Source organism: Motacilla alba, chromosome 1A, assembly GCF_015832195.1.
Source record: "Motacilla alba alba isolate MOTALB_02 chromosome 1A, Motacilla_alba_V1.0_pri, whole genome shotgun sequence".
In the NCBI taxonomy this organism is placed as follows: domain Eukaryota; kingdom Metazoa; phylum Chordata; class Aves; order Passeriformes; family Motacillidae; genus Motacilla; species Motacilla alba.
The window spans coordinates 45,097,304-45,110,282 of record NC_052031.1 but is presented as its reverse complement, the minus strand read 5'-3'; positions in this window follow the sequence as shown (position 1 = coordinate 45,110,282).

The following is a 12,979-nucleotide window of genomic DNA, read 5'->3' as shown; positions in this document are numbered from 1 at the left end:
TTAATCATTTCCCCATGTTGTATTAAAAGGAACATAGATAAACAGCCCCTTTTTAATACGAGCATGCTAATTATAACCTATTCCTTGAAAATGTAATAGGCAAAACCAAATTACTTACTTGAAAAGGAGCTACTAGTTTATCCAATCTGAGGTAGCAGCCAGAAAATTTACTCAGTAGTAATGTATTGCTTAAAACCGTTATAGGCAAAAAATAAATTACTTAGCTGAAAAGAAGCTACTCGTTTATTGAAGCTGGGGTAGCCGATAGAAAATTTACTTAATAGTTTGGGATTTTGTTGTGTTTATTTTTACATCATGGGCTATCTTGGTTAGGAATGGGATTTTAAAAAAAGAATTGAAATAAGCAACAAACAAAAAGTAGCCCTTAAAAAGCGGATAGAGGTAACTAGGTAACTACTTAGTTTGGGCTGGGGTGCCTGAGTAGGTAATGTCTGCAGCCTCCAGACCATTGCTACAGTTCCTCCCACTGCTGCCAGGATGTAATTCCTCTCCATGCTGCCATCGGCTGAGACACTCCACCCCACGTCTCCCCCCACCCTATCACTTTGCTCTTCGAGATCTGCATCCCACTCCGTGGAAGGCAGCGCAGCACCTACTCGTGATGTGTTACCTTACAGCTGGTGTTTTCCCCCCTTTCAGTTTCAAGTGGTACTTAAGTCAAAACGGTGCTTCTAAGTCTTTGATGGCATAAAGCAGAAAATCATCACACTAGGACTGTAACTCCAGCCTAAATTCTGCTTTAAACACAAAATATCATTAGCTTCATCAAAAGAGATGTTGTTTCTACTCACATGTTAGAAACCCTTTATTTCCCTTTTGCCAAGAATTCCTTATGTTTGTTTCATCAACTGTCCTTCATAAGAGGAAAGAATAAAGCTTTTTCTTTCAGAAGCAGACTGCCCAGACAAATCCTTCTTACCCTAAAAATCCTTATTCTGGGCCACATTTATTTATTGGTTACTTGATTAGGGACTTCCAGAAAAATCCATGGGACATGCTTTCGAGCATTTAAATTCTGGTCCTGTTGAAGGTAAGGAAATATAAAATTCCAACAGAAGAACAAACCTTTTCAGAGGAAATCCTTTAAAACATTTGAGTTAACTAGAAGCCTGTTTATCCAGGAAAAAGGCCAGTACACCTAAGTACAGCAACCTAGGTTTTCTTTTTAAGCAAGTAAGAAAATAAACATTAGCTTTAGCTCCCAGTTTAAAAATAAAACCCCCACAACAACAGTCTCAACATTATCTGCGGGAAGAAATGAAATATGACATGTATTTTCTTCGAGGAAAATATTGCAGCCTTTCACCAGGATGAAATATATACAGGGACATGTGGTCATCAGTTGAAAAAATTTATATACTTTAAATAAATACTAGCATAGTCAAACACATTGTTGAAATGCAAGTGAGTCTTTTACATACTATAAACATATTGGTCCCATTACTTGAGCACAACTTTCACATACATTAAATGACAAATAATCAAACACTTTGAAAAATTAACATGAAGTTAAATTCAAAATGGCCAGGGCAATTAAGTCATCTGATAAAAAGACATCTTTGGGGCATTCACAATATCTACTACTTGCAAATATGCAAAAAACACAGCAAGGGAAGAACAGATTTTAAAGTGGATTTCTATATAAACTTGGAAATATGTCCATGAAGAAAATACTACACTGACATGTGAATTGTTCACTTAAATATTGGATCACTATCCTAAACAAAACATCAGTCCACTAATATTGAAGTTTTTATAGGACTTTAGGGAAAAGAAAAAAAAATAATACAAAAGCACAGGCATCCTATGTGTTTTGGAATCTGCAGAGATTCAAGGCCCAGTCAAGTAGACCAATTGTTCATTTCATTAGTCACATGCCAACATGCATCACTAAATTAACAAGAGAACATATAATGCCTTCGAAATTAATGGCCACACTTTCTTTGACTGCTGTAAGGTCACCATTTCAAGTGGCTTTACTATATATCCATCAAAAATTTTTACTGAGACTGGTACTGCAGTGCTAGTGCAGAGCTTTGGAGGAATGATCTAAATCTCCTCTGCCTTCTGAATTGTTAGCAAAGGTGCTGGCAAGCATTCCCACTTCACACTATTTGCATTAAATTTTAAGCAGCAGAAAGAGATCCATATCTATCTTAAGATGTTAGCTCTTTAGATGCTCTGTGTTCAGCCTTCTAAACTGAACACCCTTGATATAAAAGACAGTGAGAGACACATTGCAGGAGAATTTTAGGAGGGTATAGAGAAGAATTATTTTTGCTTATACTACTTCTAAGGACAAAATATATGTTTTCATATTTTAAAAAGCCCCACAAACTTACAAATAGCTGACATTGCATCCCTTTAGCTATGACTATCAAAACAAAACATAAGAAAAAATGGGATTTCAGCATTTAAACTAATTATCCATAGTTTTCTTGACGTTTTCAAAGAACTACTATTGAAAATGTTAAAAACAGGACAAATGAGCTTACCATTTTACTTATGGAAATAAGTAAATATCAGAAGTAACCCAGAGTAGTTTCTGTGCATAGAAATCAGCTGAATTTGTAGTGACATTTGGAAAATGAACAGGAAAAGTCAGCTATTTTTTTCATTTGTAAGGAAAAATGATGACGGTGTGCTGTTTGCAAGGGTGCTGTGTAAACACATGGTCGTTAAAAGAACTAAACAGAGAAATAGTAAAGTGGTACCTTACACAGGAGAATGTCACATAATAGTAGAGAAAATCGAACAGCCTTGTGAGCTCCCATAAAATAAAAAATATCACAAACTTAACATAAATAGACAACCATCATTGACATACAGGGATACACACCAGAAAATGTTTGACTGCTGGGAAAGTACATTTTTGAAAGAATTCATGCACAAAATTTACAGAATCAGCACTGGGCAGTATAAAGCTGTGATGCAAGATTTCCTTAGCACTCTACCTGCTTAACTCAATGCCTTCAATTAACCATGTCCTATAGTGGAGGGTGTCACATCTTTTTGGGATGGCAAAAAAGCTGAAGGTGGTACTGGAATCTATTTTAGCAGTATTTTGGATGCACAAAGAGCAATAGGCCAGAGTGGGTTACAGGTGGGGGTACTGGTTACAGATGAGGAAATCACAGTTGAAAGCAGGATGGAACTTCCCTTCTCTCTGTCACCGCAAAGATACCATCTGTCTTGGTCTTGATGATTTTAGTCTGGAAGACACTGTCTGGAAATTAATCTCTCCCAGAAAGCAGCATTTCTGCTTCTAAAATTTAATGGTTTTTAAAAATGAGAAATGATCTTGCAATACAGAAGCCTTTGCATACAACACAGGTCACTCCTGTGTGACAGTTTGAATCACAGCCCTGGGAGCAGACAGCTACACTGGCATCACTGAGAAGATACGTTCCACCAGGCAATATCTGGCCTTTCCTTGGATGTTGGAGGGAGCACTAATAAGTCATCTTTTGAGGACTTCCAAATTTAAAATGAACATTTTTGTCATTGTCTCAGAGCAGAACATGTGGTTATGAAGACAGCATTAAATTTGGAGCTGTGTGCATGCTTCAGGTTCTACAAGATAATGTGGAGATATGGAACCCAATCTGGACATTAATCAGTGGCAGAGATTGTGCAGGTGAGATTAAGAAGCTGGGAAGAGAAGGATTCGACTGCTCAGGGAATACAAATATTAGCAGTGAGAGAAAATACATGTTGTGGCTCAAATCAAACAGGTGTAGGCAGGCAAAAAACAAAGCCTTCCTGTTTTACCTGATGTTAATTGAAAGTAAAGCTCTGCTTTATGATAACTTCATCAATTTCCCTTATTTATAAATAATAGAGAAGCAGTTATTAGCTCAAAACCAACCACAAGAAGAAGTTTTTGTATTCTTTCAGGCATTGAAAAAGTGCGCCACAGAATGCAAAGGAGTGGACTAAAAACAAAACAAAAAAAGAAAAAAGAAAAAAAAAAGAAAAAAAAGGAGATACAGAGACAAAATAGCTGGGGCTAGTAATCCAAATACATTATTATGAGTAACAAATATTTTTGGTGCCAGAAAGTAAAAGGTTGGATTTCTCTCTCTTGGAATATTTATAACAGAAATTAAATCAGTTTTCATTTCTAGTTTGGGGAATATACTTGCAGAAAAGATGAGTTCACTTCTTTTGCCATCTACCAGCCTAACATACTGTCCTATTTTATTTTCCCATTAGAATATTACTTGACTTGTTATTATAGTGAGTCAAAGAGTGCTGTCTTTAAGCACACAGATGTAGCACAATATCCTTCTGTGAAATGAGAGAAATTCTGAAGTTATTTCAATTTTGTGATCTCTTATAATGGTACATCCGGCCTGATGCAGTGGCATAGTAGCTAGCTTTCTCCACAGTCTGAAGTTCTTGTAAATACTTGTCCCTGAAGCAGTTTCAGACCTCGCAACACACCAGAGAACTTATTGTCATTTAGAACTTAGTACTCAGAATTCTAAGCGAATATTTTATTTCCTATTTCTCCCATTTATTCTTTCCTATAGTATGACATTAAGAAAATGTTCCAGTGCATGACTTTAAAAATATTTAGAAATTTCAAATCCTCCACCGTGTATTCTAAGTGTTCCTCTGTGTGTACTTAAACAAAATTAAGAGTGACAGTATCAGAGCTTTTGAAGAGCAATTAAAGATAATGAAACAAAATTTTTGGATATAGACACTTTAATGGCAAAACTCCCAGTGGAATTCCCAATGGTTCTCCCTACAGGACATTTACAGTCTCTGTGTTTTTATCTAGTCCATTTCAACATTTACAAAAAAATGAATAACTTAGTGAATTTCTAGATTCAGGAGTGGATGCTAGGAGATGAGTCAAACTTGTGCAGATGAGACACATCACAGTGTTGAATTGAGGGAAGAAATCAGACATATTGTAAAGATTTTTTTTTTTAAATTGAAATCTTCAGACTAGCCATTGAAATTGAAATCTTCAGACTAGGCTCAGCTAGACCTGAGCTCTTTTTCAGACATGAAAAAGCCTTAGCAAACCCACAATCTTTTCAGACTCACAGCTCTCATATTATGCTCCAACACAGACTGAACTGTTCTACTGCCAGGCAATTGCAGTGATAATGAGCAGTGACTGGGAGTGGTTGCAAGGATTGACCAAAAACATGAAGCAGAATAAAATACCCATTGACCTCTGTTAGATATCCAGGCAGTGATCTACATATGCTATAAAAAGCCTGGGAATTATACCAGATCATTCAAATATATATGTGGCTTCTACCAAAGTTATCCCTTAACATCTCACTCTGCCTATGGCAGCCTGTGGGTACCAGAGGCTGAAACACTCCTTGATCAGATATAGTGACACCTTTGTTTAGATAAAATTCTTTGCCATTAGTATGGTGCATCTTTCTTTGGAAATAAATTGCTTCAGCAATTTGAGGACTAGAAATTCAACATAGGTAATATTTAGATGTAGTGGTTCATCTTCCAGTTGGCATATATGCAGCCTAGGTCTCAGAATTGAAACAAAAAAAAAAAAATTAAAAGACAAGTAAAATAAACACTGGATAGCTTCAATATGTCAGCTGACTCTCATCAAATAGATACAATTATATCCAGTTTATGATAATATATTAACATTAAATAATATTTCATTATGAATCAAAGAAGGTCTAAAAACCACAACACATTTAACGCTGCACACGTATGTAGTTTAACTCTAACTGCCCCTTAGCCCTATGTTAATGTAAGAATCCAGGTTTTAGGTGACCTTACATTAAAAAAATTAAAAAAGAATATCACTTTGCAAGCATGAAACTCATCCAAAAATACAACTATATGAGGTGAGCTAAAATAATTTTAGTTAGAAGCAACAAATATTTTTACAGGAAAGGAGCTTAGTTTTTAGAAATAAATAAATTTAAAAAAGAAGTATTTTTCTGGTTGTTGATTAGTGGCATGCAGAAATTACAGCAAATGCAGAGTATCCTAGTCATCCATTCTAATTAAAATTTAAATTGAAAACTGGGTTCTAATGAAGAGGAGCTTAGTGCTGGTCTTGAGGGATCTCCTGTCAGTGGGCAAATGAAAAAAGTGCACAAAGGCAAAAGAGATTTCACTCAGGCATTTACTTGGTGTATGCTGCACTCTAATAGAAAAAGGGGTGCCTGCTGCCTCTTCATTGAAGAAGAACCAATGCAGGCAGACTTGCTCTCTGCGGTACTGTGATCTAGGGAGAAAATCTAAGTCTAGCCGAGAAACAAAACAGCAATAAGGAAGAAATGATCCTATAATGTTGTCCACCATAGCAAAATGGTTGTACTGTTCATTCCTTTCGGATTGTTTGACAGCTCCACTCCTCCAGCTCACCAAAACTATTGAATATAAACATAGCTGAAGGTGAGTACAGACATATCTTCCTACACCTACATCTGCTCAGACCTGGTATCTGAAGGGTCAACGTTTGCTGAACAGATATAAAGATCATCGAAGTGAAGTGCAAAGCAAGACCCATGATTTTAGTTTGAGAAAAAATGTTTTTTTGTTTTTTTAAACTTCAAAATGATGCTTTAGTGTGCTGTTAAATGTAATGAAAACAAAAATCCATCACACCCTTAGGGTAAAAAAAATTCCCTATACTTCAAATAGGGATAACCTGCTAAATGAATGAAAATGCTAAAACTGTAGTATCTTCCAGAAACAGCTATGTATCTCTGATGGTCTAATACAACATAATGGAAAATACAGCAAGCATATTGTATTTTTAAAGCTGGTTTCTGTGCCACATGTGAAGCAGAAATTTAACTGAATGGTTAGAATTTAATTCAATGTCTATAACTTTTACTTAGGGTTGCTTGTAGCTTTGACTCCAAAAGAAAAACAATCAGAAAAATGTTGGATCTATAAAAGACCAAACAGATCAGCTTATACAAGAAAATAAGTTATGCAGTATCTCCCAATATGGACACTTAATTATGCTTTGTGTAAGTGCAATAAATTACTGTCTTAAAACCCAGAGCTCTCATTTGTTGCAGATCTCTTGGTGCAGGGCTGTTTTTTGGTTTTTCCTGCTCCCCCCTCCCCAGCAAAGTAATAAATGTGGTATTAAAGCAGTCTCTCTCTCTGGCTGTGAGCTTTCTGAAGATGGAAGTTAACTCCTCTCTTTCAAAGCACTATGAGTGGCAGTTGCACACCCTTGCGAAGGAGAAATCTCGCTGCTAATCTATCATGAACAAAATACAATGCCTCCCCACAAACCTCCCTCTGTCACTCTGCTCAGAAGGTTGCAACAATATTTCTCTGCTATATTTTCAGTAAGAAATGCAGAAACCATAAGAAAATTACGAGAGATTTGCCATAGACAACCAGTTGTATTTGACTAAATTGTACTAAAATTGTATTTTTTTCATTTAACAGTAAAATTCAGTCAATGTTGTTTAATGTCAGTGCTGTTAATGAAGTTGTCAAGCTTGTCACTTTCACTGAATACCAACTTTGCTAAGAAACCGGTACTACAATTACCTCCAGCTCTATACGATTAAATTCATCAAAGCACACCAAGGCTCCAGATTGTGCCAGACCTTTGAAGAATTTCCCCATGGCTTTGTAGTCTCGTCCATCAGAGTAGTTCAACACAATGCACTGACAAAAGAAAAGACCTTAAAAAGATCATTTTTCTGGGTTATTTAAAATGTATAGGATTCAGCAACATTTACTGCCTGTAATTCAGCCTCCCCTGCCGTCACTCCCCAGCCCCAGAATTTCCCCTTGTTTATCCAATCTGAGTCTGTAATATCAAGACAGCTCATGCAGCTCTTAACTAACTCAATCTTTCACAGTAACATGGGAAAAGCATTTACACACAATTTAAAAAATAAATCTCCAACAGCAGGAAAATAAAGTTAAAAGAGGAACAACAGCAGTTTCATATCCACCCAAGTTCTCCACTTAAATATGCTTCTCAGCATCCCTTACAAAAAATAAATTAATTTAAAGAAAAGATATAATGGGAGAAAAAATGTTCCTGGAGAGGAGGGGAGAGAGGAGAGGAATTCCTCTCTGCTGACGCAAGGAATACCAACAGGGTGAGGTGACTGATATCACCAAGAGGAGTTGGGTAAGACCCAGCTTCCTCCTCCATCCCCATGTCTTCCTCTCTCACCAAAAATGTCTGGTATTCGGACAAGGACCAATTTCAGCACAGCCTAGGGGCAGGTACCTCACTGACCACATGCTGCATTGGACACTTCTCCTTGGCAGCCCCATGGCACACAAGGAGTATAGCAACCAGGGTGCTCCCAAAAGCAAGTCATTGTTTTCGCTCCATGTTCTTTATGCCATCCTGGAAATGGATATGCATCATCTCCTGAAGAACAAGCACAAGAAATCACTGCCCAAAGAGGAAGTTTTGTAGAAACTAAGGTACGTATGCATTCATAGAAAGTCTTAAGATTTGAAAAATCTAAAAATAAGCATTTACATTGATATAAATTGTGCTGGACACATACTTGTTCTGCTGCTGTAGCTGGGTTAAAGGATGCAGAGGGTGAAGAGGCAAATGCTGCATCTCTGATGGCAAAGCTAATTTGGCAATGCACGTTGTAGACTAAAAATAATAAAATTCTCAAATTATTAAAAAACCCAATAATTACAAGGAAAGTGAAATTCTGAACCTACATAACAAGCTCAAGACAGTGGGATTTTCAGTTACACACAAGCTCTTCCACTAGTAACCACTAGTTTTGGTTTGGTGCATGGGTAACACAGATGGACACCTGATGCAGCTGCAGGTAAGTTGTTCCTCCTGACTTTACGCTTGCTGAACTTTCCTCCATGTACTGTGGTTAGAAATAAAAGGGCATCTAAAACTCTCAGGTTTATTCTTCTAGATAAATGTAGTAGCAAGACTTGGACAGATGGCTCACCTGTGGAGCCATCAGGATCCATCTCATACAGAGGTGGAAAACAACAAGTGGAGTGTCATCTGCCACTGTCAGGAGCCTCAGCTCCAAAGTGTACAGTGATATAGATGCAGATATGTAGTAGACGCAGGAACAACCCAAATGGGTCACACCGGTGGCCCCTCTAATCCACCAGAGGTCAATCTTTGCACATGAGCCACTAAAGACTGTGTGAGCCGTCCTGGGCACTGAAAGGGAGAGGTGACAAAGCAAGAAAATTACCATGCATAACCATTAGCAGGAGTTATCTGGTCAAGCCACAAATATTGTGAAGAGAATAATGTATGAAATTCAGTGTTTATCTTTGACATCTACATACCAAGTATGTGGAAAAATCATATAGTGGAATAAACAAGAGGACTGAAGTCTTCAAACATGATCAGAATCACTGCTTACATGGCATAGAGGCTCAATCACTTTCTCAGAACCAGCACAGGAGGTGGTACAAAACTTTCCTAAGAAGTGGAGGTAGAGGAGATAAGGAGAATCTGATATTTAAAATATTAAGGACATGTTTATTTGCCCCAAGATCCCAGGAGATGACTTTTGAGCAGCTGAAGAGCTCTTAAGTAATGAGTAGAGGAAATACACGTAGTGAGGAATCTATAAAACTTCAGCAAAACAGGATGATCTGATAGAAGATAATTTCATGACCAGAGCCATTTAAATGAAAGGACTTAGTGGCACCCAAGCATTTCAGCTACATATGTAACCAATGGAAACTGGATATATATGGGATACAGAATCCCATTCTCCCTCAGATGCTTTGCCAACCACTAAATGCAGATGGCAGAGGAACCTCCAGAAAAAAAAATATGTTTCCATTTGATTCTAATGACATAAGTAATTGGAAAACCTGAATATAGAAAACATCTCAAGGGAGCATCATTACAGAGAAAGAACAGCAAAATAGATATTGATAACCTCAAAAATTGACTCTTAGCTCTTCAGGAACTAAGTAGAAAGGAAAAAACATTGGAGGAGAAATAGCAGTTCCCCGATTTGACTGTACTTAGGGCATAAATGCAAGCTATAATAAGGAGAAAATAAGAGAGAAAGAGTTCACTAAACAATAGTCTTTTCACATAGCAAAAATGCTGAAAGACATACAGGAGGCAAAAATGATATTTGCTTACAGACTGGCTTCCAGAAATAGCCAAAGATGACAGACTCACAAAAGCATGAAACGAGATACAACAATGAAGTGACAGGGTACATAACTAGAAATCATTTGAGAGTATTTGTTATACTAGAAGATGAAAAAAAAAAACCAGCTGGAACACAAATTAAAAAGGAAAAATCAGCAACAGGTAATGATGAGAAGATCCAGGTTTACTGCTTTTTTGCATCTCTTAACTAGAGAGGCCAGCCATAATCCGGTAACTAACAACACCAATGGCAGCAGGATAATATCTCAGGTTAATGCAGACAAGAGGTTAAAAACCAATTTGTTCAGTTATTGTATTTAAATACCTGGCTGAGGCAAAGTCAGAATCATTACCCACTGTCTTTGAGGATTCATAGGTGACTAGTGAGATATTGGAAAACTGGCAAGGGCCAACAGAAAGCTGGTATTTATACAAGAGAAAATGAAGAATTGCTAGCCCAATCTCAAGTCCCCTAAAAAGCACAGAAACAAGCAATTAAATAAAGGCCTGTCCATAAGACCTGAAAAGAAAACAAGATGAACAACAGTCTGGGTTGACTTGTTGGGAAAAATCATACCAAAACAGTTTGACTTCTTCATGTGACAGGAGGTTGACGAGGAGATATGTAAGTTATAGTAGATGTCAAATACCATCTCTTTAATAAGGCCTTTGACACCATCTAGAAGAAAGCTAAGGAAAAGTTTTCTGGGAGAAATTTTTTCATTGCATTTTTGAAACTGCTGGAAAAATGTAGTTTAAATGTAACTGCTGGTGGTTGGTTATCAAGCAGAGGACTCTATCAAACATGGCTCTGCAGTGCGTTACACCTGAGTCTGCTGTTCTCTGATGTTTTCATTAGTCACCTACATGACAGATCAGTGTAAAATTTAAAAAGCATACACCTCACTAATATGAATTAAGAAAGCACTGTTGTTTCAAAAATGCTGTGATGAGAGGTCAAAAAGCATAGAGATATGCTCAAAAAATAATCATGCATCACTGGATAATCTCCAGCTAAAGCGGTGTGCTTAATTTTGAAGAAACTGAACAAAACTGTATGCCATTAGAGAACATCTTGAAAGAGAAATAAGAATGTTCTACAATAAACCATTTCATAAGACCAAAAAAGACAATTAGAACCATAAAAAAAAAAAAAAAGGCTGTTTTTAAGACCAAAGAGAACAGTGACAGTGGTGAATGGGTGTGCTGTGGAATGTCCATTCTTTGGTCTTAAAGACAGAAAAAATTACATGAGTACGAATGGCTTTTTGGTGAAACTCTGTTGAGGAAAAACAGACTAGGATGATCTTGAGCTCCATCTTTTCATGTGATTCCAAGATCAGAGAAGGGTGCAAGACATGAGCTAATCTCTGACAAGACGTCCTAGCTTGCGATGTCAGTTTTAAAGCAGCAGGGCCGTGGAGACTTTCCCAAAATTTATAATTAACACAGCAATTTCTAGTGCCAGGAGTCACAGAGAGTGTATCACTTATTTCTCAGTTAATTCAATTATGTCTGCACAGCACTCTTTTCTGCAATGGAGACATACACCTGGCGATTAGTTCATGCCTAGCAACTTCAGTTTTTATAATCACAAATAATAAGTGTGCAAAAAAGTATCTTATCTGAAGATAGCATGGAGGCTTTCATTGCCTTTGCAGATATTCAATTCTTGTTTCAGCTCTAAGGAACTGGAAGTATCTTTGTCAACTGGATAAACTGGTAGGGGTTTTTTTTTGTTTGTTTGTTTGTTTTTTTAAAGTTCATAGTTTTTCATCTTTGTCCTCTCACATACATTGTTAAGCAAAAAGGGACACAGGTGTGAAGTACCTCTGCTGGGCAAAGCCCTGTGCACATATAACTGTCCCAATACTTTTCAGCCTCTTGTCATTTCAAAATCATAGGCTCATAGAACAGCTCATGCTGGAAGGGACCTTGTAAGATCATATGGTGAACCTGAAATCTCACTCTGTCTTAAAATGTGCCATAAATCTGTCATCTGAAGACCTTACCTCTTGTGACTTCTTTCCAAGAGAGAATAGCTTTGGCTGAAAAACAGCTTGGAGCTGAAGGGAGATGGGAATCTTTCTGAATCATGGCAGAGGTGATGTCTTCAGTATTATTCTGCATCCAGTTCATTAAAAAAAACCAGTTTAACTAGGTTGCTTCTTAATCGACTGCTTCACATTTGCACATTAAGCAGAGGTTTAGAGTGACCTGTCCACAATGTTATCCTAGTCTTTTTCCTTGGTTAACAGATAATTTCAAACCAGCAATATGCCTGAAAACTCAGATTATTCTCTCTGAAGCCTGTTAGCCTGTATCCATCAACAGTGCTTTCACTTGCCACTGTACTGCCTGGTGCTTTTATTTTGGTCTGCCTGAATTTCATGCTTTTCTACTCCTAAGCATAAGGCTGGGGGCCAGTGAGGAATGGCAAAGCACACAAATTTCCCAAGAGTGGGCTTCAAATAGTTGACGGAAAGAACAGGACCTACTGTAGAAGTATACCTGGCTTTGTTCCCCCTGTGGGTCTGACACACATGCCCACTCAGATAAAGCCACTTCCAGGTACCTGCTAAATCAGTAGTTACACCAAGCGAAGGAGCTGGCCCAGTGTGTGTTCGCAGCTGCTCTGAGCTTTTCATATCCCTAAACTGCCATTTCTTTGCACTGAATTTTCCCTTTTGTTCATTTCCCTGCTTCCTTCTTTTACTGTGTGAAAACAGAGGTCTGGGTAATCCATTTGTCATTTTTTCATTCTAGGTCTCAATTATTCTTTCTAACCTGCTTTTCTTCTCTGTCAGCATTTCCTCTTGCTCCTAACCTTTTGTTTTCTTCCATCTC